The sequence below is a fragment of the Pseudophryne corroboree genome, chromosome 9 (assembly GCF_028390025.1).
Source record: "Pseudophryne corroboree isolate aPseCor3 chromosome 9, aPseCor3.hap2, whole genome shotgun sequence".
In the NCBI taxonomy this organism is placed as follows: Eukaryota; Metazoa; Chordata; class Amphibia; order Anura; family Myobatrachidae; genus Pseudophryne; species Pseudophryne corroboree.
Window position 1 is genome coordinate 184,482,035 of NC_086452.1, and position 26,959 is coordinate 184,508,993.

Here is a 26,959-nt window from a genome sequence, read left to right on the forward strand (position 1 = left end):
TCCTACGACTCCCTATACTCTGAAAATTTTCCAGCCTTATTTAAGTGTATAGAGTCGGACCTCCGGGCTTGGGACAAACAGATTATAGCTTGGTTCGGTCGGATAGTCTCAGTAAAGATGAACATCCTACCCAGGCTCTTATATCTGATCCAAACATTTCCCGTATGCATCCCCGCTGAGGCTTTGGGCCGAATGCAGAGACTCTTCCTAAAATTTATATGGTCGGGTAAGCCTCCTAGAATTAGGACCTCCACTCTGGTACGTGACCCACTAGCTGGAGGTAGAGGTTTGCCGGACATTCGTAAATACTACCATGCAACTCACCTGAGCCAGGCTGTCGCCTGGTTTTCCCCAGCGCCCCATCTACCCTGGATTCGGATTGAGCGTCTAGCGGCCGGGGTCTCCACTCTGGTCTCCCTACTCACGCCGGCCAAGTCAATACGGACTATACAAGCGTGTCCCCCTCCCCACTAAATTTACCTGCTCCCTGTGGTGTTTCTGCATTCGGCACTATGGTCTATCCACTTTCCCTTCGGCCATCACTTCCATTTGGGATAATTAGGATTTCCCCCCTGGTTCCACCTTATGGTCCCATTCATGGCTCCACCTGAGCCCGCGTCCGGGACTGGTGTTTGATTTTATAGAAGGTTCCTCCTGGCGTTCCCTACACTCTTTGTGTGACAAATATGACATATCCCAACCTGTATTTTATGAATATTTACAAATCCGTTCCTTCGTAAGCTCCCTTTCTAAATCCCAGGTTATTCGTCAGCTCACCCCTTTGGAACGTCTGTGTATTTATTCTCCCATGCGGCAGGGTATTATTTCCATACTTTATGGTTTACTACGCTCTCTGAAGGCGGTGGACATACTTCCCCATGAGCGTAAATGGGAACAGGACCTTGGCCCACCCCCTGCAGAGGACTCATGAGAAATCATTAGACAAAATGTAGCCCAGTCCTCAATTTCCTCCTTAGTGAAGGAAAACTCCTATAAAGTCTATACCAGATGGTATCGGGTCCCCACAACACTGCATAGGATTTTTCCCGGGACTTCCCCATTGTGTTGGCGTGGGTGCGGCCAAATTGGTGACTTTAAACATATCTGGTGGTCATGCCCCAAAATACGCATGTTCTGGGCTCAGGTGGAAACCCGTATTGGATCTATTTTCTGCTCGCAGATAACTTTGGGCCCCTGGTCGGCCCTCCTGGGCCTACCTTTGTCCAATCTAGACACCCAGGCGAGCAGCCTGGTACTCCAAATACTACATGCCGCCAGATGTGTGATAGCTAAAAATTTGAAAAAAACTAACCCCCCCCCCCTAGGAGCATGTTAATAGCTAAAATATGGCATATTTCCATGATGGAGAAAATCACAGCCTCCTTACGGGACAGGTCAGAGAAATATAGGAGGATCTGGGATCCTTGGTTCACCAATACTATGCCCTCTACTGCCGGGGTGTGATATCCTCCGTCAACTTGGTCCCAATAAGCACACAAGGTATTATAATGTCCACAGTTGTAATGTTGGTAAAGATCACAGTTAGGGGGCACTACCTCCCACGACATGACTCTACCTTGTATGTTCCTATGATGATTCCCCCGCTCTCCCATCCCCCCTCCCCCTTTCTTTCTCTCTCTCTTATTCTCTTCTTCTCTGATTCTCCCCTATCCTTCTCTTTATCTTTCGTTTAAACACAGAAAAATTGTTGTTGATATATATATATATGGTATTGATGATGTACTTCCCTGTTGTTGTTACATTTGGTTGTTCCGCACGGGATAACATATATGTGATTTTGAATTTTTCTTTTGGAGTCATCATCGCCTGTTTGATTTGTAACAGCATATTCGACTTCTCTTCAATAAAAATATTGCATTAAAAAAAAATATATATATATTTGTGTCTTGTTGCCATGATATTGTGATAAGTGTTAATCCAGTTTAAATGAGATTGCATTGATATGCAAAAATTAGACAATTACAGGTGTTTGCAAGGGAGAGGATGGCACAGAATCCCTCCAGCACACTATAATGGAGCAGTAAATGGGATTTACATTCTGTATGATATGAGAAATGCAGAGATTTCAGTCAGGGCAGTAGAGAGCCTGGCTGGGCCCAGGTACTTTTCAGGGGGTGTGGCCTCATCATAGGAGGCATGGTCATGCACCCTTAAAAAAAAAAATCTGTATTTTTTTCTATTTTATTTTAAGTGCCTCCCTGGCACACAGTAGTGTGTGCTGGGCTGAGGAGCAGAGCTAAGGCTGCAGCTTGCCAGGTAAGGAGAGGGGACATGGGCCCCCACTGGATCCCTCCATACAGGAACAAATTACAATGGGGCAGATGGAGCTGCAGCTCCAGGCCCCCATTGAAAATAGGCTCACAGACTCCCCTGCAATGCATTGTTGACAGGAAAACCATTTTTTTCCTGACACCACAAACAGCAAAGCTCACTCACCACCCGGCCACAAAAAATAATATTGCATACTTATTACTTACTAGAGATGTGCGAACTTCGGCACTATGTGTGGATCCGAAACCTCATCTTTCCAGCATCTGATCTTGTGTTTTGGTTTGTTGTGTTGCTGTCTGCTCCAGAACACCCCTTCCACGTTATTGGCACCTATCGCCAGATCCCGAACTGCTTTCCACGAGGCTCCAGCAGTGTCAATTGACACAGTACAGCAATTGGCAGCACCTCCTCGGTAATTCGGAGGGGTTAAGCTGAGATGTCCTGCCAGCCGGGACTTTGTTCTCCCTGGGAAGGCTGATTCTTTCATGGTGGTAACTGATAGAGATGAGCGCCGGAAATTTTTCGGGTTTTGTGTTTTGGTTTTGGGTTCGGTTCCGCGGCCGTGTTTTGGGTTCGACCGCGTTTTGGCAAAACCTCACCGAATTTTTTTTGTCGGATTCGGGTGTGTTTTGGATTCGGGTGTTTTTTTCCAAAAAACCTAAAAAAAACAGCTTAAATCATAGAATTTGGCGGTCATTTTGATCCCAAAGTATTATTAACCTCAAAAACCATAATTTACACTCATTTTCAGTCTATTCTGAATACCTCACACCTCACAATATTATTTTTAGTCCTAAAATTTACACCGAGGTCGCTGTGTGAGTAAGATAAGCGACCCTAGTGGCCGACACAAACACCGGGCCCATCTAGGAGTGGCACTGCAGTGTCACGCAGGATGTCCCTTCCAAAAAACCCTCCCCAAACAGCACATGACGCAAAGAAAAAAAGAGGCGCAATGAGGTAGCTGACTGTGTGAGTAAGATTAGCGACCCTAGTGGCCGACACAAACACCGGGCCCATCTAGGAGTGGCACTGCAGTGTCACGCAGGATGTCCCTTCCAAAAAACCCTCCCCAAACAGCACATGACGCAAAGAAAAAAAGAGGCGCAATGAGGTAGCTGACTGTGTGAGTAAGATTAGCGACCCTAGTGGCCGACACAAACACCGGGCCCATCTAGGAGTGGCACTGCAGTGTCACACAGGATGTCCCTTCCAAAAAACCCTCCCCAAACAGCACATGACGCAAAGAAAAAAAGAGGCGCAATGAGGTAGCTGACTGTGTGAGTAAGATTAGCGACCCTAGTGGCCGACACAAACACCGGGCCCATCTAGGAGTGGCACTGCAGTGTCACGCAGGATGTCCCTTCCAAAAAACCCTCCCCAAACAGCACATGACGCAAAGAAAAAAAGAGGCGCAATGAGGTAGCTGACTGTGTGAGTAAGATTAGCGACCCTAGTGGCCGACACAAACACCGGGCCCATCTAGGAGTGGCACTGCAGTGTCACGCAGGATGTCCCTTCCAAAAAACCCTCCCCAAACAGCACATGACGCAAAGAAAAAAAGAGGCGCAATGAGGTAGCTGACTGTGTGAGTAAGATTAGCGACCCTAGTGGCCGACACAAACACCGGGCCCATCTAGGAGTGGCACTGCAGTGTCACGCAGGATGTCCCTTCCAAAAAACCCTCCCCAAACAGCACATGACGCAAAGAAAAAAAGAGGCGCAATGAGGTAGCTGACTGTGTGAGTAAGATTAGCGACCCTAGTGGCCGACACAAACACCGGGCCCATCTAGGAGTGGCACTGCAGTGTCACGCAGGATGTCCCTTCCAAAAAACCCTCCCCAAACAGCACATGACGCAAAGAAAAAAAGAGGCGCAATGAGGTAGCTGACTGTGTGAGTAAGATTAGCGACCCTAGTGGCCGACACAAACACCGGGCCCATCTAGGAGTGGCACTGCAGTGTCACGCAGGATGTCCCTTCCAAAAAACCCTCCCCAAACAGCACATGACGCAAAGAAAAAAAGAGGCGCAATGAGGTAGCTGACTGTGTGAGTAAGATTAGCGACCCTAGTGGCCGACACAAACACCGGGCCCATCTAGGAGTGGCACTGCAGTGTCACGCAGGATGTCCCTTCCAAAAAACCCTCCCCAAACAGCACATGACGCAAAGAAAAAAAGAGGCGCAATGAGGTAGCTGACTGTGTGAGTAAGATTAGCGACCCTAGTGGCCGACACAAACACCGGGCCCATCTAGGAGTGGCACTGCAGTGTCACGCAGGATGTCCCTTCCAAAAAACCCTCCCCAAACAGCACATGACGCAAAGAAAAAAAGAGGCGCAATGAGGTAGCTGACTGTGTGAGTAAGATTAGCGACCCTAGTGGCCGACACAAACACCGGGCCCATCTAGGAGTGGCACTGCAGTGTCACGCAGGATGTCCCTTCCAAAAAACCCTCCCCAAACAGCACATGACGCAAAGAAAAAAAGAGGCGCAATGAGGTAGCTGACTGTGTGAGTAAGATTAGCGACCCTAGTGGCCGACACAAACACCGGGCCCATCTAGGAGTGGCACTGCAGTGTCACGCAGGATGTCCCTTCCAAAAAACCCCCCCCAAACAGCACATGACGCAAAGAAAAAGAAAAGAAAAAAGAGGTGCAAGATGGAATTGTCCTTGGGCCCTCCCACCCACCCTTATGTTGTATAAACAGGACATGCACACTTTAACCAACCCATCATTTCAGTGACAGGGTCTGCCACACGACTGTGACTGATATGACGGGTTGGTTTGGACCCCCACCAAAAAAGAAGCAATTAATCTCTCCTTGCACAAACTGGCTCTACAGAGGCAAGATGTCCACCTCATCATCATCCTCCGATATATCACCGTGTACATCCCCCTCCTCACAGATTATCAATTCGTCCCCACTGGAATCCACCATCTCAGCTCCCTGTGTACTTTGTGGAGGCAATTGCTGCTGGTCAATGTCTCCACGGAGGAATTGATTATAATTCATTTTAATGAACATCATCTTCTCCACATTTTCTGGATGTAACCTCGTACGCCGATTGCTGACAAGGTGAGCGGCGGCACTAAACACTCTTTCGGAGTACACACTTGTGGGAGGGCAACTTAGGTAGAATAAAGCCAGTTTGTGCAAGGGCCTCCAAATTGCCTCTTTTTCCTGCCAGTATAAGTACGGACTGTGTGACGTGCCTACTTGGATGCGGTCACTCATATAATCCTCCACCATTCTTTCAATGTTGAGAGAATCATATGCAGTGACAGTAGACGACATGTCCGTAATCGTTGTCAGGTCCTTCAGTCCGGACCAGATGTCAGCATCAGCAGTCGCTCCAGACTGCCCTGCATCACCGCCAGCGGGTGGGCTCGGAATTCTGAGCCTTTTCCTCGCACCCCCAGTTGCGGGAGAATGTGAAGGAGGAGATGTTGTTGACAGGTCGCGTTCCGCTTGACTTGACAATTTACTCACCAGCAGGTGTTTGAACCCCAGCAGACTTGTGTCTGCCGGAAAGAGAGATCCAAGGTAGGCTTTAAATCTAGGATCGAGCACGGTGGCCAAAATGTAGTGCTCTGATTTCAACAGATTGACCACCCGTGAATCCTTGCTAAGCGAATTAAGGGCTCCATCCACAAGTCCCACATGCCTAGCGGAATCGCTCCGTGTTAGCTCCTCCTTCAATGTCTCCAGCTTCTTCTGCAAAAGCCTGATGAGGGGAATGACCTGACTCAGGCTGGCAGTGTCTGAACTGACTTCACGTGTGGCAAGTTCAAAGGGCATCAGAACCTTGCACAACGTTGAAATCATTCTCCACTGCGCTTGAGACAGGTGCATCCCACCTCCTATATCGTGCTCAATTGTATAGGCTTGAATGGCCTTTTGCTGCTCCTCCAACCTCTGAAGCATATACAGGGTTGAATTCCACCTCGTTACCACTTCTTGCTTCAGATGATGGCAGGGCAGGTTCAGTAGTTTTTGGTGGTGCTCCAGTTTTCTGTACGTGGTGCCTGTACGCCGAAAGTGTCCCGCAATTCTTCTGGCCACCGACAGCATCTCTTGCACGCCCCTGTCGTTTTTAAAAAAATTCTGCACCACCAAATTCAAGGTATGTGCAAAACATGGGACGTGCTGGAATTGGCCCAGATTTAATGCACACACAATATTGCTGGCGTTGTCCGATGCCACAAATCCACAGGAGAGTCCAATTGGGGTAAGCCATTCCGCGATGATCTTCCTCAGTTGCCGTAAGAGGTTTTCAGCTGTGTGCGTATTCTGGAAACCGGTGATACAAAGCGTAGCCTGCCTAGGAAAGAGTTGGCGTTTGCGAGATGCTGCTACTGGTGCCGCCGCTGCTGTTCTTGCGGCGGGAGTCCATACATCTACCCAGTGGGCTGTCACAGTCATATAGTCCTGACCCTGCCCTGCTCCACTTGTCCACATGTCCGTGGTTAAGTGGACATTGGGTACAGCTGCATTTTTTAGGACACTGGTGACTCTTTTTCTGAGGTCTGTGTACATTTTCGGTATCGCCTGCCTAGAGAAATGGAACCTAGATGGTATTTGGTACCGGGGACACAGTACCTCCAACAAGTCTCTAGTTGGCTCTGCAGTAATGATGGATACCGGAACCACGTTTCTCACCACCCAGGATGTCAAGGCCTCAGTTATCCGCTTTGCAGTAGGATGACTGCTGTGATATTTCATCTTCCTCGCAAAGGACTGTTGGACAGTCAATTGCTTGGTGGAAGTAGTAAAAGTGGTCTTACGACTTCCCCTCTGGGATGACCATCGACTCCCAGCAGCAACAACAGCAGCGCCAGCAGCAGTAGGCGTTACACGCAAGGATGCATCGGAGGAATCCCAGGCAGGAGAGGAATCGTCAGAATTGCCAGTGACATGGCCTGCAGGACTATTGGCATTCCTGGGGAAGGAGGAAATTGACACTGAGGGAGTTGGTGGGGTGGTTTGCGTGAGCTTGGTTACAAGAGGAAGGGATTTACTGGTCAGTGGACTGCTTCCGCTGTCGGCCCAAGTTTTTGAACTTGTCACTGACTTATTATGAATGCGCTGCAGGTGACGTATAAGGGAGGATGTTCCGAGGTGGTTAACGTCCTTACCCCTACTTATTACAGCTTGACAAAGGGAACACACGGCTTGACACCTGTTGTCCGCATTTCTGGTGAAATACTTCCACACCGAAGAGCTGATTTTTTTGGTATTTTCACCAGGCATGTCAACGGCCATATTCCTACCACGGACAACAGGTGTCTCCCCGGGTGCCTGACTTAAACAAACCTTCTCACCATCAGAATCCTCCTGGTCAATTTCCTCCCCAGCGCCAGCAACACCCATATCCTCCTCATCCTGGTGTACTTCAACACTGACATCTTCAATCTGACTATCAGGAACTGGACTGCGGGTGCTCCTTCCATCACTTGCAGGGGGCGTGCAAATGGTGGAAGGCGCATGCTCTTCACGTCCAGTGTTGGGAAGGTCAGGCATCGCAACCGACACAATTGGAGTCGGACTCTCCTTGTGGATTTGGGATTTCGAAGAACGCACAGTTCTTTGCGGTGCTACTGCTTTTGCCAGCTTTAGTCTTTTCATTTTTCTAGCGAGAGGCTGAGTGCTTCCATCCTCATGTGAAGCTGAACCACTAGCCATGAACATAGGCCAGGGCCTCAGCCGTTCCTTGCCACTCCGTGTGGTAAATGGCATATTGGCAAGTTTACGCTTCTCCTCCGACAATTTTATTTTAGGTTTTGGAGTCCTTTTTTTACTGATATTTGGTGTTTTGGATTTGACATGCTCTGTACTATGACATTGGGCATCGGCCTTGGCAGACGACGTTGCTGGCATTTCATCGTCTCGGCCATGACTAGTGGCAGCAGCTTCAGCACGAGGTGGAAGTGGATCTTGATCTTTCCCTAATTTTGGAACCTCAACATTTTTGTTCTCCATATTTTAATAGGCACAACTAAAAGGCACCTCAGGTAAACAATGGAGATGGATGGATTGGATACTAGTATACAATTATGGACGGACTGCAGAGTGCCGACACAGAGGTAGCCACAGCCGTGAACTACCGCACTGTACTGTGTCTGCTGCTAATATATAGACTGGTTGATAAAGAGATAGTATACTCGTAACTAGTATGTATGTATAAAGAAAGAAAAAAAAACCACGGTTAGGTGGTATATACAATTATGGACGGACTGCAGAGTGCCGACACAGAGGTAGCCATAGCCGTGAACTACCGCACTGTACTGTGTCTGCTGCTAATATATAGACTGGTTGATAAAGAGATAGTATACTCGTAACTAGTATGTATGTATAAAGAAAGAAAAAAAAACACGGTTAGGTGGTATATACAATTATGGATGGACTGCAGAGTGCCGACACAGAGGTAGCCACAGCCGTGAACTACCGCACTGTACTGTGTCTGCTGCTAATATATAGACTGGTTGATAAAGAGATAGTATACTCGTAACTAGTATGTATGTATAAAGAAAGAAAAAAAAACCACGGTTAGGTGGTATATACAATTATGGACGGACTGCCGAGTGCCGACACAGAGGTAGCCACAGCCGTGAACTACCGCACTGTACTGTGTCTGCTGCTAATATATAGACTGGTTGATAAAGAGATAGTATACTCGTAACTAGTATGTATGTATAAAGAAAGAAAAAAAAACCACGGTTAGGTGGTATATACAATTATGGACGGGCTGCCGAGTGCCGACACAGAGGTAGCCACAGCCGTGAACTACTGCACTGTACTGTGTCTGCTGCTAATATATAGACTGGTTGATAAAGAGATAGTATACTCGTAACTAGTATGTATGTATAAAGAAAGAAAAAAAAACCACGGTTAGGTGGTATATACAATTATGGACGGGCTGCCGAGTGCCGACACAGAGGTAGCCACAGCCATGAACTACCGCACTGTACTGTGTCTGCTGCTAATATATAGACTGGTTGATAAAGAGATAGTATACTCGTAACTAGTATGTATGTATAAAGAAAGAAAAAAAACCACGGTTAGGTGGTATATACAATTATGGACGGGCTGCCGAGTGCCGACACATAGGTAGCCACAGCCGTGAACTACCGCACTGTACTGTGTCTGCTGCTAATATATAGACTGGTTGATAAAGAGATAGTATACTCGTAACTAGTATGTATGTATAAAGAAAGAAAAAAAAACCACGGTTAGGTGGTATATACAATTATGGACGGACTGCAGAGTGCCGACACAGAGGTAGCCACAGCCGTGAACTACCGCACTGTACTGTGTCTGCTGCTAATATATAGACTGGTTGATAAAGAGATAGTATACTCGTAACGTAACTAGTATGTATGTATAAAGAAAGAAAAAAAAACCACGGTTAGGTGGTATATACAATTATGGACGGGCTGCCGAGTGCCGACACAGAGGTAGCCACAGCCGTGAACTACCGTACTGTACTGTGTCTGCTGCTAATATATAGACTGGTTGATAAAGAGATAGTATACCCGTAACTAGTATGTATGTATAAAGAAAGAAAAAAAAACCACGGTTAGGTGGTATATACAATTATGGACGGACTGCAGAGTGCCGACACAGAGGTAGCCACAGCCGTGAACTACCGCACTGTACTGTGTCTGCTGCTAATATATAGACTGGTTGATAAAGAGATAGTATACTCGTAACTAGTATGTATGTATAAAGAAAGAAAAAAAAACCACGGTTAGGTGGTATATACAATTATGGACGGGCTGCCGAGTGCCGACACAGAGGTAGCCACAGCCGTGAACTACCGCACTGTACTGTGTCTGCTGCTAATATATAGACTGGTTGATAAAGAGATAGTATACTCGTAACTAGTATGTATGTATAAAGAAAGAAAAAAAAACCACGGTTAGGTGGTATATACAATTATGGACGGACTGCAGAGTGCCGACACAGAGGTAGCCACAGCCGTGAACTACCGCACTGTACTGTGTCTGCTGCTAATATATAGACTGGTTGATAAAGAGATAGTATACTCGTAACTAGTATGTATGTATAAAGAAAGAAAAAAAAACCACGGTTAGGTGGTATATACAATTATGGACGGGCTGCCGAGTGCCGACACAGAGGTAGCCACAGCCGTGAACTACCGCACTGTACTGTGTCTGCTGCTAATATAGACTGGTTGATAAAGAGATAGTATACTCGTAACTAGTATGACTATAAAGAAAGAAAAAAAAAACACGGTTAGGTGGTATATACAATTATGGACGGGCTGCCGAGTGCCGACACAGAGGTAGCCACAGCCGTGAACTACCGCACTGTACTGTGTCTGCTGCTAATATAGACTGGTTGATAAAGAGATAGTATACTACTAATATTATATATACTGGTGGTCAGGTCACTGGTCACTAGTCACACTGGCAGTGGCACTCCTGCAGCAAAAGTGTGCACTGTTTAATTTTAATATAATATTATGTACTCCTGGCTCCTGCTATAACCTATAACTGGCACTGCAGTGCTCCCCAGTCTCCCCCACAATTATAAGCTGTGTGAGATGAGCACAGTCAGATATATATATACATTGATGCAGCACACTGGGCTGAGCAGTGCACACAGATATGGTATGTGACTGAGTCACTGTGTGTATCGTTTTTTTCAGGCAGAGAACGGATATATTAAATAAAACAAGAAACAACTGCACTGTCTGCTCTGGTGGTCACTGTGGTCGTCAGTCACTAAACTCTGCACTCTCTTCTACAGTATCACAGCCTCAGGTCAATCTCTCTCTCTCTCAACCCTAATCTAAATGGAGAGGACGCCAGCCACGTCCTCTCCCTATCAATCTCAATGCACGTGTGAAAATGGCGGCGACGCGCGGCTCCTTATATAGAATCCGAGTCTCGCGAGAATCCGACAGCGTCATGATGACGTTCGGGCGCGCTCGGGTTAACCGAGCAAGGCGGGAGGATCCGAGTCTGCTCGGACCCGTGAAAAAAACATGAAGTTCGTGCGGGTTCGGATTCAGAGAAACCGAACCCGCTCATCTCTAGTAACTGATGAGAATAACGGGCATGGTGGAGGTGGTAGTGGGCTGGGGGGGGAGGGGGGGGAGCTGCAGTGTTTTCTGAGTACCAGTAGAAACAACCCCAAAGCCCGAGCAACCCACGTGCGCGTCGATCCATTGCCACGGCTGTTGCTAATTATTATTATTTATAAGTTGGAGAGCTGAGATGGGCTGATGGAGCTGCAGCTGTTCCTCGTGGGCACAGAGAAACTGTAGCTGAGTTTAAGGGTTCTGCTGCAGCATGCAGCTCCTGAAACCGGCAGCAAGTTGGTTCCCTGCCCAGTCTGAGTGCCATTGAGTTTGATCCCTCTCCTCCTTGCCTGGAAGCAGCCTTTGCCACCTGCAGGTCACCTTAGTTTGTTTGCATCAATATGCATGGAGCCAGGAGCAGGCACTCACACCCAGGTACAGCACTGACCTATCTCCATGGTGTTAAATGGGGTTTTGGGAAATTAGGTGAGCAAAAGACCATCCAGCACAACCACCTGTCCCCAGAGGAGCCCCTCATGCCCACTGCTGTCTGCTACCCCAGCTCCACAGCTGCAGAAGCCTTTGCCAATGGGTTCTTTCCAGAGGCAGTCACCCACCCCTCCCAGGCTGTGCACCCTCTCAATAGCTGGAAGCATGCCAACTCCAGCATCCACACTCCTTCTTCAGATACCACCATGGAGACTCTTTCACCTTCTGCCCTGGATACTGTGCAACAGGTTCTTCAGCACAGATCCAAGGTAACCAGAGTGGGTTCAGAAAAAGAGACTATTACGTGTAACACTGGTGTCTCTTATGTGCTTTATGTGTGTCTCGCCTAACCTGCCATGATAATTACTAAATATATGCACTGACATACCACACATACTGTATGCACTGACATGTCACACATATGCACTGACAATCATGCCACACATATGCACTGACAATCATGCCATACATATGCAAATTTCCATCTGATCTCTAGGAGGGACATACAGGAGACATCTCAGTACAAAAGATGCCTCCTGCATCTAGCTGTGCAATCTCAGCACTGCGTCCGACATCACAAGCTGGGATCCAACATCAAGGCCATTGGTCATGATGTTCCTTGCAGATGGCAGCTGAGTAAGCCTCAGCATGCGCAGCTGTCCAAAGGAAGCTGGGGATGTGAGGCCAGGATGTCTGCTTGGTGACAGAAAACAAGGGTGACACACCACTGTTTCTAGGAAGGAAGGCCTCCCCTGCCTTCTCCCCACCCCCTCAACACTGCTGCCTGTCAATCAGGCAGCAAAAGAGGGAACTATGGGCGACAATGCACGACCCATTCTGTGCATGACCTTGGGCAGCCACAGATTCCTGATCATCTGGAATCTGCGGTACTGCATCCCTCTCTGAAATGTGCCCTAATTCACAGTGGACCAGAGAACTGAGAACACATTTTTTGTTTAACTATATAATTCTTAAGGGGAATATCCTTTATTGAAGTTCCACGGACTAGTTTTAAAGCTAATTCAGCATAGATCACAACTGTGAGTTTTTCAAATTTGGCCGATAATCAAAAAACTGTGCATGTGCTGCGTATGCATTGCAATGCATCAGAGCTGAACTGCGATCACGGTGCGTTCGCAAAATGAAAACAATGGGATTGCAGTGACTGACAGGAAGTGATCATTAAGGGGTGGTAACATGGTGTGTCATGACCGTTTGGTGGGTGGGTCTCTGACATAATATGCGATCACTTGCATACAACAGCGTATACATCGCAAACACTACAGTGGGCGTCTTTTTCCATTTCTGGGTGGCAACTACCTGTGCGATTCTATGCAATTGAGATTGTAAAAATCACACTTTCAGTTGCAATAGCGATCCATGCTGAATTAGACCCTTTATCTGGGCCCTAATTACAATAGGTATTGTAACACTGTAGGGGTGCAAGGCGCCTTTTCCTGGGGAATATGGCCGCACGCAGCAGCTGAGGAACAACACAAGTCCAGTTTCTGGTACAACTGACCCCGGCCAGTTTTATTGAAACAGAAAATAAAACAAACCCCAAAATAAAAATACCTTGCCTGTCCGGCACTAACTAAACATAAGATATTCCTAACTGTCACTAAACAAAACACAGAGTTCTTCAGTACATACTGTATAGCTTACTTGCATCAGAAAGCGTGTCTCTCACACACAGATCCTGCAGCCTTCCCAGGCAGTCTGCCCATACTAATCAGGTTAGAAGCACTATAACACTCTTACACAGCTGAAACCCTGATTAGCCCTCTGTGAGGCCAAAGACCCGAACTGGGCCCAATGTCTAGAACTCGCCTTATCTCTCTCTCAGAGCCTTTACCCAGCTTTTACAGCAAACTGAAAAGGTTCAGACAAAACAAAAAGCATTTTTCCTAGAAGTTAACATTTTCTAAAACATGTAAGACAAGAACCTGGGACAAATATACCTGCCCTCAAACACTATCCCAGTGTTCTTGTCACATATCCCCCTCCCCTGTTTCGACCTAGGGGCCGGAACACTTGTAGCCCCCAAACAGAAGATGCGAGACAATGCATCTGCGTTGGTCAATTGTGTTCCCGGTCTATGTTCGACAGTAAACTTAAAGTCCTGCAACGATAGAAACCATCTAGTTACACGAGCATTCTTGCCTCTATTTACATACATCCATTTTAAAGGGGCATGGTCTGTCACTAGTCTGAATTGTCTACCCAAGAGGTAATATCTCAAGGTATCTAGTGCCCACTTAATGGCCAAAGCCTCCTTTTCCACAATGGCATACCTTTTTTCATGCTCATTGAGTTTCCTACTCAAATAAATGATAGGGTGTTCGTCCCCATCTCTGGTTTGGGACAGCACAGCACCTATCCCTACCTCTGAGGCATCTGTCTGTACCACAAATTCTTTTGAAAAATCTGGTGTTATCAACACCGGTTGTGAACACAAAGCCACTTTTAACGCTTGGAACGCCTTTTCTGCATCAGGGTTCCATTTCACCACATTTGACTGCTTCCCTTTGGTAAGGTCTGACAACGGCACCGCTGTGGTCGCAAAATTAGGAATAAACCGTCTATAGTACCCAGTAATTCCCAAAAAAGCCCTTACCTGTTTTTTATTCACTGGACGAGGCTAGTTTTGAATAGCATCAACTTTATTCAATTGGGGCCTAATCAGACCTCTGCCTATGGTGAAGCCCAAGTATTTGACCTCCTCCATTGCGAGGCAGCACTTCTTTGGGTTAGCAGTTAACCCTGCCTCTCTGATTGAGTCCAGTACTGCTTGTACTTTAACCAAATGGGACCCCCAGTCTGTACTGTGAATTACCACATCATCCAAATAGGCAGCTGCATATTTTCTATGGGGCCTCAAAATTTTATCCATCGCCCGTTGAAAGGTTGCTGGAGCCCCATGCAACCCAAAGGGTAACATCTTATACTGGTACAGCCCCTCCGGAACCGAAAAGGCTGTTTTTTCTTTGGCGCTATCAGATAAAGGTATTTGCCAGTAACCTTTGGTCAGGTCCAATGTGGTGAGAAACCTGGCTGTTCCCAGCCTTTCTACAAGCTCATCCACACGGGGCATGGGGTATGCGTCAAACTTGGACACCTCATTTAACTTACGAAAGTCATTACAGAAGCGTATGCTACCGTCGGGCTTCGGGATGAGCACTATGGGACTGGACCACTCACTGTTAGACTCCTCTATGACTCCCAGTTCTAACATGGTTTTAACTTCCTTAGAAATAGCTTCTCGCTGAGCTTCAGGAATCCTATATGGCTTTAAATGAACCCTGACCCCTGGTTCTGTGACAATGTCATGTTTTATTATGGTCGTTCGGCCAGGCAGCTCTGAAAATACCTCCCTATTTTGGATGAGAAATTCTTTAACCTGATTGTTCTGATCAGCTGATAATGTCTCTGACACCTTCACTGCGGGAAGCAACCGGGGTGAAGACACCGAAGGGCAAGGCTCCGCTGACAGAGACAACCTATCTTTCCAGGGTTTGATTAAGTTAACATGGTAGATCTGTTCGGGTTTTCTCTTTCCCGGCTGGTATACTTTGTAATTAACCTCATTCACTTTTTCCCTAATCTCAAATGGACCCTGCCATTTAGCTAGGAATTTGCTTTCCACAGTGGGTACCAAAACAAGAACTCTATCGCCAGGAGCAAATTCCCGTATCTTGGCACTCCGGTTATAGACCCTCTGTTGAGCACTTTGGGCCTGTTCCATGTGCTCTCTGACAACAGGTACCACGGCTGCAATCCTATCCTGCATTTGTGTTACATGCTCAATAACGCTTCTATAAGGAGTGGGCTGTCCTTCCCACGTCTCTTTGGCAATATCCAACAGCCCTCTGGGGTGTCTACCATACAACAAATCAAATGGAGAAAACCCCGTAGAGGACTGAGGAACTTCTCTGATGGCCATTAACAAGTAGGGCAACAAACAATCCCAGTTTTTCCCATCTCTCTCAACAACCTTTTTTAACATACTTTTTAATGTTTTATTAAACCTTTCCACCAACCCGTCAGTTTGGGGATGGTAGATGGACGTCCTGAGGTGAGTGACCTTAAATAACTTGCACAACTCTTTCATGATCCTTGACATAAATGGAGTACCTTGGTCAGTCAAAATTTCTTTTGGTATTCCCACTCTACTAAATACCTGCACAGCTCCCTAGCTATCGCCTTGGTTGTGATAGTGCGTAAAGGGACAGCCTCAGGATATCGAGTGGCATAGTCCATAATTACCAGGATATACTGATGGCCCCGAGCAGACTTTAACAAGGGCCCCACGAGATCCATGGCTATTCTGTCAAACGGGACCTCTATAATAGGCATGGGAACTAGTGGGCTCCTGAAATGGGGTCTAGGGGCATGATACTGGCATTCAGGACAGGAAGAACAATATTCAGACACTTCTTTATAAACCCCTGGCCAAAAGAACCTTTGTAAAACTCTTTCAGTGGTTTTTTCTGCCCCTAAATGTCCTGCGGTAACGTGACTATGAGCTAAATCTAGTACCGTTCTCCGATAAGGCTGGGGAACTACCAGCTGTTCCACCACATCCTCACCCCTTTTGACAATGTGGTACAAGAGCTCATTACAGACGGCCATGTGGGGATACGTAACCCTGTCACCTGGTACCACAGGTTCCCCATTAACAATCTTAACATTCTCTCTAGCCTTTATTAAGGTAGGATCCTTTAACTGTTCAGACGCAAACAGATCCTTCTTTACCTCCAGGTCAGGCACGCTTTCAGTTCTAACTACTATGTCTCTGTTCCCGGCAAGAGGGTCCTCACTGGACTCCCCATCTGTCACTTCCCCAGCCAAACTAGCAAAAGGCAAAGGGCCAGAAAGTTCCGAAGACCCACATACATCCATAAAATCACCGGTATTATCAACTGGCTTTTTACTTCTCACATCTGTTGATAACCGTGATTCCCACAGTTTCCAAAAATGAGGAAAATCCCTCCCTATTATGGCCTCATGCACCAAGGTAGGGACCAGTCCCACTTTAACCATTGCTGACCCACAACAAGTTTCTATATTCACCTCAGCAGTGGCATAATGTTGGGTATCCCCATGTATGCAAGTTACCCCAATAGGTATTTGCTGGACCTTTAAGGGGTTCACTAACCCAGCTTTCACGAGGGTAACTAAACTTCCTGAATCTAGCAAGGCCTCTACCCGGTTACCCTCTAAGAACACATCACACATTTGTTTTTCCAGCTCAGGTGAAGGTACCACAGTACAGGCTAACCTGGCAAAGAAAGACATTCTGCGACATTCAAAGGCAGCATCACAATGCATGGGTTCTTGCGTGACTGGGCAATTGGCAATAACATGACCTGGCATACCACACCTAAAACATTTAACCACACGATTATCAACCCATTTGGGCAGCATAGACCGTTCTAGCCCCATTGGCCTGTTTCCAGGGCCAGTGTTTACAGTCTCTCCAGCCTTGCGTTCTCTTAACCGCCCAGCAACGTTTTCCCACGGAACAGTCTTACCAGTCTTTACTGAAGGGCGCTGTCGAGGATCTATGGGTTGCTGGGTGGTCATCAGTAGTTCCTCTGCTGCCAAATACCTCTCTACCATGTCCACTAATTGGTCAGCAGTACCCGGGTTTCCATGGCTCACCCACTTGCGCAGGACCATGGGCAAAGATCTCAAGTAGCGGTCCATGACGACTCTTTCCACCATCTGGGGACCAGTTAATGTCTCTGGCTGTAGCCATTTTTTTGTTAGCTGAATAAGGTCGTGCATCTGGGAGCGCGGAGGCTTCTCCATGGCGTACAGCCAACGGTGCACCCGTTGTGCTCGTACTGACAGCGTGACTCCCAGGCGGGTCAGGATCTCAGTCTTTAGTTTATCATAGTCCCGAGCCTCAGCAGGGCTTAAATCAAAGTAAGCTTTTTGGGGCTCACCTGACAGGAAAGGTGCCAGCAGACTGGCCCACTGTGCTTTCGGCCAGTTCTCACGCTCGGCCGTCCTTTCAAACGTGGTCAGATAGGCCTCCACATCATCAGCCTCTGTCATTTTCTGCAGGAAGTGACTGGCTCGTATAGAACTAGAGCTGGTTGGAGCACTGACGGCCACATCTCCAACCCGAGCTGCAAGTCTCTGCACCACTTCTGCTAAGGCCTCTCTATCCTGACGCTGTTGCCTGTAAAGTTCATCAACAACTGCCTGCTGTTGTCTCTTATTTTCCTCCATTGCCACCTGCTGCTGTCTTATATTTTCCTCCATTGCCACCTGCTGCTGTCTGTTGGCCTCCTGCTGTAGTCTCCAATTTTCCTCCATTGCCACCTGCTGTTGTCTCCTATTTTCCTCCATTGCCACCTGCTGTTGTCTCCTATTTTCCTCCATTGCCACCTGCTGCTGTCGGTTGGCCTCCTGCTGAGCCGCTGTAGCTTGCAGCAAGGCTTTAAGCAGATCCTCCATGTCGACAGATTTTTCAGGCGGCTTTGTAGCTGCTTTCACCCAGGACATATATCAAACCCTCAGGGGTGAGTCTCAGTAACTTCACACTGGGCTGTATCTGCATAAACCACCGTTTTCTGCAGGCCTCACAAAGCTGCTACTTTCACTTATGCGCAGAACGGTGTGCTCGCATTCTCCACCAAGTTGTAACACTGTAGGGGTGCAAGGCGCCTTTTCCTGGGGAATATGGCCGCACGCAGCAGCTGAGGAACAACACAAGTCCAGTTTCTGGTACAACTGACCCCGGCCAGTTTTATTGAAACAGAAAATAAAACAAACCCCAAAATAAAAATACCTTGCCTGTCCGGCACTAACTAAACATAAGATATTCCTAACTGTCACTAAACAAAACACAGAGTTCTTCAGTACATACTGTATAGCTTACTTGCATCAGAAAGCGTGTCTCTCACACACAGATCCTGCAGCCTTCCCAGGCAGTCTGCCCATACTAATCAGGTTAGAAGCACTATAACACTCTTACACAGCTGAAACCCTGATTAGCCCTCTGTGAGGCCAAAGACCCGAACTGGGCCCAATGTCTAGAACTCGCCTTATCTCTCTCTCAGAGCCTTTACCCAGCTTTTACAGCAAACTGAAAAGGTTCAGACAAAACAAAAAGCATTTTTCCTAGAAGTTAACATTTTCTAAAACATGTAAGACAAGAACCTGGGACAAATATACCTGCCCTCAAACACTATCCCAGTGTTCTTGTCACAGTATGCTAATCTCAAAGATTTTAAAATACTCTATTTTATGCAGCAGACTTCATTCATTTAAGAGTCCTTTTAGTATACACGTTGAATTGTTTTACTTTGATACTTTTTAAATAAATTTCAAAGTTTAATATGTTATATTGAGTACAAAAGCGTCACTTTGTACGTATACTACTCTCCACCGCTGTTTTTTTCTTACTTGGATTGTATAAAAGTCCCATTACCCAGGAGAGCGGTCCATTACTCTGCTGCTGGGAGATACACAATGCTTATACTGCCTATTTCCTATTACACCACGGGCACAGCTCTTTCTGTGCGCATGCTGTGCCCCCTGACCCCACTTCTGTTCTTCCCCTTTGTCTCTACTGCTCCTCTTCTCACAGGATGCTCTCTTCCTGGTGCCACTCACTGAGAAGCACTGGGTCGGGTGGTTGGGAGGATGTTCCATTAGTTTCCCCCTGATTGGCAGTGCTGTAAGTGGTACAGATGCAGCTGCCTATGTCCGGCTGTATCAATCATGCCACTGCCCCTTAGAATCAGTGTCACTGCACGTTTTTTTCGCCTGTGTCTCTGACCCCCTCCCCACCTCTGTCTCTGCTCCTTCACAGCTGTATCACTGCTTCTTTTACCATCTGTGCCTCTGCCTTCCTTAGTCACTTGTGCCTCTGCCCAATGCCCACTCCCCACATGTTTCTCTATAACCTCTCCACCCATTCTTCTGTCTCCCTCTCCACCTGTATGTCTGCCTCTCTCCCCACCTGTTTCTCTGACCCCTCCCCTTCTGTATCTCTTCCCCATCACACCTGTGCCACTGCTTATTTTACCATCTGTGCATCTGCCTCCCACTTCACTTGCACCTCAGCCTCTCTCCACCTTTGTCTCTAACACCTCTCCACCTGTTCTTATATGCTGCACATCATTCAGAGTATATTGCAGCGCATATTTGTTATCAGTTGGGCAAAACCATGTGCACTGCAGGTGGGGGAGATGTAACATGTGCAGAGAGAGTTAGATTTGGGTGGGTTATATTGTTTCTGTGCAAAGTAAATACTGGCTGCTTTATTTTTTACACTGCAATTTAGATTTCAGTTTGAACACACCCCACCCAAATCTAAGTCACTCTGCACATGTTATACCCCCCCCCCCCCCCCTGCAATAGAGATGGGCAACTCAGCTCTTTTCAGTGAGCGGCTCTGAACGGTTTAGCTCACGGAAAAGAGTTGGTTCTTTTGAACGGCTCATGGCTCACGGCTCACTAATTACATTGCTGGTGTGTTGCTGCTGCTAAGCTGACTGCCCTGATCGTGGGAAAGTGCCTTCACGTAAAGTACCATTTCTTTGTCCCTGTTGTTTTTCTGTAATTGATATCACTTCAAGTCGTAGGGCGGAGAATTTCAAAGGGAAGCCAGGCTGTTGGAGGTCTGACTGAGCAGAAGCACTGTCGCCTCACAAATGCAGCAGCACCCACTTTACTACCCCTGCCCCTCTTCTCCAGGGGAGGAAAATAAAGATTTTAAGTCTTTAAAAAAAAGGAAAGCACACATACTGTACATATATTATTTATATAATTACAAACCTGTCACCTGACTCAAGCAATAAATAACAGACTCCAGGTCTGTTCACCTGTGTCTGCTCTATAATCTGTGTGTTACTGTAATGAGAAGATGAGATCATTGCATTCATGAGTCATGACTCATGAGAAGAACGGACTAGCTCCCGGCTCCAGGCAGGAAGTGGAACAGAGCTGGTGCAGTGAGCTGCGGTTCTTCACTGAGTCAGTGTACTGTATAATGATACACGTCACTGACTCAGTGAAGAACCGCAGCTCACTGTGAGCCGGCTCTGTTCCACTTCCTGCCTGGAGCCTGGAGCGCAAGCGAATCCGTTCTTCTCATGAGTCATCACATGATGAATGCATTGATCTTCGCAGACACAGACAGAGGGAGCTCAGCTGATAGCAGGTGAACTGGTGAAGTGAACCGCCGCTCACTTGAAACGGCTCACGGCTCACCCGGCTCACTCCGTAGAGCCGGCTCAAAAGAGCGGCTCAAGGGTGAGTTACACATCTCTACCCTGCAGTGCACATGGCTGTGCCCAACTGCTAACAAATTCGCTGCTGGTTCAATGACCGTGGTATTACTGTCCAGAATTGGCCAGCAAACTCGCCTGACCTGAACCACATAGAAAATCTGTGGGGCATTGCCAAGAGAAAGATGAGAAATATGAGACCGAACAATGCAGGAGAGCTGATGGCTGCTATTGAAGCATCCTGGTCTTCCATAACACCTCAGCAGTGCCACAGGCTGATAGAATCCGTGCCACGCCGCATTGAGGCAATAATTCATGCAAAAGGGTCCCAAACCAATTACTGAGTACATATGCATGATTATACTTTTCAGAGGGCCGACATTTCTGTATTTAAAATCCTTTTTTTATTGATTTTATGTAATATTCTAATTTTCTGAGATTTTGGATTTGGAGTTTTCTTAAGCTGCAAGCCACAATCATCAAAATTATAACAAATAAAGGCTTGAAATATCTTACTTTGCATGTAATGAGTCTATATAATATATTAGTTTCACCTTTTAAGTTGAATTACTGAAATAAATAAACTTTTGCACGATATTCTAATTTTCTGAGTTTCACCTGTACATTAATTTAATTCTAAATTGAGAACTTACCAGGAGGCATCCCAAGATTCTCCAAATGGCACTACCGGACCAGCATGCCCTCCAACTACTGTTTCCATATATGTATGCCTATCAGAACAGTGATACATAAATGGCAAATTGCTCAAATCAATTTATTAGTCCATAACAGGTGTTAAATAGTAAATAATGACCTGGACACAGAAGTGCGGCGAAAGAGGTCACAGACTTAATTTATTGACCAAATTTGAATTGAATTATGAATGGTGGCTGAAAAAAACAGTGCAGCCTCAGAGACAGTTAATGAAATTGGGGCAGCAACCCACCCCCAACGCAAACAGGATTTTGCAGTATCACTCCCCCTCAGTTGGTATAGGACTGGCCTGTTCCTGAGATTGAGACCAAGTCCACCCCTTAAGTAGAGATAAAACCCTCTGTTTACATAGGGGAAGTACCACACAACCACCCTTACATTATGTGAGGCTGACGAGGTGTACTGCTTTCCATCGAGCTGCGCCTCTCCTATTGGAGAAAATATAATAAAATACATTCCAACAAAACTGAAAAAGACATACAAGTCTGGTACAAAAGATTAGGGGGCATGGGTTTAAACTTAGTCTAGTACTTTAGCACCATCACGGTGTCTAGGTGACAGCTCAATTTTAATGGCAACAGAAAGTGAAATCAAATTGCTAAGTTCTCCTATGTCAGTTGATTTCCTGTGTACATTGTATAGCTGGGTACACACTTGTCCAATCCTTGGCAGATCCGACTCCCAACCAACCGTTTTTCCAACATTAGACAAGAGTGTACCCACTTTTGTCTAATAAACTGATTTGAGCAATTTTGTCTAATAAACTGATTTGAGCTGTTTTCACACCCTTTTCACATTATTTTAGTATCACTGAAATGTATTAAAGGGCAATTGGAGCAGTTTTCATGAAAAACTGCTCCAAACCCTTAAATTGTGAATTTTTTAGTAACCCAGATCGCATTCCCCATACTTATAATGGGAAATGCGATCTGGCCCGAAGTTACTAAATAAAATACTGCAGGGAGCCCTGTGATAATCTTGCCAGATCAGGCCCGAGGTCACAGGGCAGCACTGTGATGTGCACCCTTTTGCCAAGCTTTCTCTGCCCCTGGCAGAGAAAGCTGTGTGGGACCTAACTTCAATGATCAGCTCTGTGTGTCCAATGGACACACAAGCTGATCACAGTGTTAAAAAAAAAAAACACTCAAAAAACTAAATTCATACTCACCTGTCCAGGAGCCAGTAATCAGCACACCGGTGAGCGCTGCCGGGTGCCAGGTCCCCCATGTGCTGCACTGTGACCCAGGTGCAGAAAAGTGATGCTGCAAAGCGGCAGCGCACTTTACAGCATTGAGGTCACAGCACAGAAGAATGACCCGGTGCCTGCCAGCGCTCACCACAGCAGAGGACATGGACTCCTGGACTGGTAAATATAAAATCCGGGGTGGGGGGCTCTTTTGCACATGGGGGGGGGGAAATCCCGGCAGCGGTGGTAACGGCGGGCATGAGCGCACGATGACGCTGCGAAGAGACATCACAGGGACAGAGCTTGACGGCAAGCTCTGTCGTTGCATGCGATAATTAATACATCCATGCAATGTATTCAATTATCGCAGTGCGAGTTGGGTCGAGTTTATCACCTGTCATCCGCATCATCAGATGCTAATGTTGATAAATAGACGCCTTAAACTGGATTAACACCTATCACAATTTCATGGCAATGAGACACAAATATAAAAATTTTTTTTACATTTTTAGGGGCAACAGCATTGGGTTTGTAGAATCAATATGCTTCTCACGCACAAAATACTGATTGGCTAATTGTATATTATGGATCTTTATACTGTATTCTCTAGTTTTGTTTTGTTTTTGTTTGTTTTTTTCATTTTTTCTTTGTCCTGAAGAAAAAGTGCTTCACAGCACAGTGTAGTATATTGTGTGTATAGTGCCTTGCTAAAGTATTCACCCCCTTGGCTTTTTACCTATTTTGTTACATTACAACCTGTACAGTAATTTATTTTATTTTTTAAATCTGAATTTTATGTGATGGTTCTGCACAATATAGTCTAAGTTGGTGAAGTGAAATGAGAAAAATGTATTTAAAAATAATTTTTATAAATAAAAATCTGAAAATTGGCATGTGCATATGTATTCACCTCCTTTGCTATGAAGCCCCTCAAAAGTTCTGGTGCAACCAATTACCTTCAGAAGTCACATAATTAGTGAAATGAAGTGTCCACCTGTGTGCAGTTAAGTGTCACATGATCTGTCAGTATAAACACACCTTTTTTGGAAGGCCCCAGAGGCTGCAACACCAATAACGAAGAGGCATCACACCATGAAGACCAAGGAGCTCTCCAAACAACTCAGGGACAAAGTTGTTGAGAAGTACAAGTCAGGGTTGGGTTATAAAAAAAATATAATAAGGTGCTCTGGTCAGATGAGACTAAAATTTAACTTTTCGGCCACTGAGAAAAACGCTATGTCTGGTACAAACCCAACACATCCCAACACCCCAAGAACACCATCTTCACGGTGAAACATGGTGGCGGCAGCATCATGTTGTGGGGATGTTTTTCATCAGCAGGGACTGGGAAACTGTTTCGAGTTGAGGGAAAGATGGATGGTGCTAAATACAGGGATATTCTTGAGCAAAACCTGTTTCAGTCTGCCTGTGATTTGAGACTGGGACAGAGGTTCACCTTCCAGCAGGACAATGACCCAAAGCATACTGGAAAAGAAACACTCGAGTGGTTTAAGGGGAAACATTTAAATGTGTTGGAATGGCCTAGTCAAAGCTCAGATCTCAATCCAATTGAGAATCTGTGGTCAGACTTGAAGATTGCTGTTCACAAGCGGAAACCATCCAACATGAAGGGGCTGGAGCAGTTTTGCCTTGAGGAATGGGCAAAAATCCCAGTGGCAAGATGTGGCAAGCTCATAGAGACTTATCCAAAGTGACTTGCAGCTGTAATTGCCGCAACAGGTGGCTCTACAATGTACTGACTTTAGGGGGGTGAATAGTTATGCACGCTGACGTTTTCTGTTATTTTGTCCTATTTGTTGTGTGCTTCACAATAAAAAAAAAACATCTTCAAAGTTGAAGGCATGTTGTGTGCATGAAATGATGCAAACCTTCAAACAATCCATTTTAATTCCAGGTTGTGAGGCCACAAAACATGAAAAATGACAAAGGGGGTGAATACTTTAGCAAGGCACTATAAATAACTTTAGATGCAAAAGATAATGAGAATTAGTGTAAATGTTTATGTAGTTATTATCAGTGGCGTTTTGTACCTATGGCGGTACAGGACTGCAGCCCTCCTTCAGGTAAAATCCACCACATCAGTCCACTGTCACTGTAGCGAGATGCAGTCCGTGAGACTGCAGTGGCTTAACTTTGACTGGCAGTGACTTTCTATTGGAAGTCCTACCTGCCAGTCACAGACACTACAGGCAGTCCCATTGGGAGGTGTTTCCTCCCTTCGAGACTGCCAGACCAGGCTGCAATAGCCAGGGAGCTGGCTTCTTGTAGGAAGCCAGCTCCCAGCCTCATCAGCCCTAGCCAGCTTCTATGAGCTGCAGCTGATGCAGTCCATAGAAACTGTGGGGTTGCACATGCGCAGTACCGTCGCCACTACTGCGCATGTGCCGGGTCCCAGCATCTGTGAACTTCATAGGGCAGGTGCCAGGACCCAAGTGGCAGCAATGGTGTGTAGAAGGTGGAGGATAACACTCGTTATTAGGCGCAAGCTTCCTTCAAATATAGACTGAACACTTAAAAATAAATAATTGTAATTGCTGCTCCCAACAGGTGATTTGGATTATCACCTAATTAAAGACAATATGGTTTGGGATGAATGAGAGCGCAAATGCAATTAATAAAATTGTATATACTTTAATAAATGCACATCATATAATAAACAGATTATAAAAACAAAATTATTCTAAAAAGTCATTCTAAGAAGTATTGGTGCTTGACACACCCCCAGAGGATTCCACAGAGTGTAAATGATCCGGTAATTGCCTGTAAATCAATTGCTGTCTCATGTATTGGTAGCTTTTTCCACTATGTTTGGATAGGAAACCGCTACACTGTGACAGCGGAGGAACGCGTAAAGGCTACCCCTGTGAGGACCACACTATTGTTCCGGGTTCTGTCTCCACTGTTCCACTGCCAGTCTACAGCCGCGCTCCTTCCTGCGTGTACCCTGAGAAACATCTCACCAGCTCGTCCCCGTTTGCGGAGCTCGGAGTACGGGCTGACAGGGACATTGCGAGCGGTGCTGCTGACAGCCGCTCTCCCTCTCTTCACACGGCATTTGGATCCAGAGAGGTGTATGCTCTTCCTCCCCCCGCTGTACCAGATATTGGGAAGTTTATTGCTATTGAACTCCAGCAGCGGTGAGCATCAGATATTACTTCTAAAAACATCATATATTACTCTGTGGAACTTTATCCAAACATAGTGGAAAAAGCTACCAATACATGAGACAGCAATTGATTTACAGGCAATTACCGGATCATTTACACTCTGTGGAATCCTCTGGGGGTGTGTCAAGCACCAATACTTCTTAGAATGACTTTTTAGAATAATTTTGTTTTTATAATCTGTTTATTATATGATGTGCATTTATTAAAGTATATACAATTTTATTAATTGCATTTGCGCTCTCATTCATCCCAAACCAGAAGGTGGAGGATACCTGGAGCATCGCTTGCAGCAGCACTCCTCCTACAACAAGGTAGGAGCCGCTGCTGGTAATTATACAAGCTTGCATTCTTCTAAATAATTACTATTAGAAAGTACAAAAAAGGTTTCCAGCAATAAAATGGAGCCTGATGTGCAAAATATAAAAAAATCGTATTACTTAAGTATTAACAATAAAACAATTTATTACAGAGGGATCCCAGCACCATCCACCATTGCTGTGGGGCGTGATGAGTATGTCGGCAGGCATGGTGGTGGTGGTGACAGGCATAGGTCGGGATAATGTGGGCATAGTGGCGGGAGGCAGTGGGAATGGAGCTCTTGAGTTAAGTTTGGTAGCATTTACCTTTTCAAAAATTGCGCCACAGCACCTTTTTTAATGTCATCGCCCTGTCCCCCTTGTACCAGCTAATATTAGCCAGCGCGAGGTGGTGGGAATCAGTCTGATGGCAGAAGAGGACCGAGCAAGATCTCTGGGAGACAGAAGACACTGGGGAATTCCTGGATGTGCGGTG

General features: G+C 46.2%; 1 protein-coding gene across 3 annotated transcripts in view; it reads right to left on the bottom strand.

Annotated features, from left to right (window-relative positions):
* Positions 1-26,959, bottom strand: part of LOC134957822 (flavin-containing monooxygenase 3-like) — a 158,197-nt gene that overhangs the window by 106,890 nt on the left and 24,348 nt on the right. Inside the window, exon 1 of one of the 3 annotated variants that reach the window (XM_063940015.1) lies at positions 21,733-21,757. The exons of the other annotated variants lie outside the window; for them this stretch is intronic. The gene's annotated coding sequence lies outside the window, so the exon portion shown is untranslated. Of the gene's footprint in view, positions 1-21,732; positions 21,758-26,959 lie in introns of those variants that run through there. 3 annotated transcript variants of the gene reach the window in all.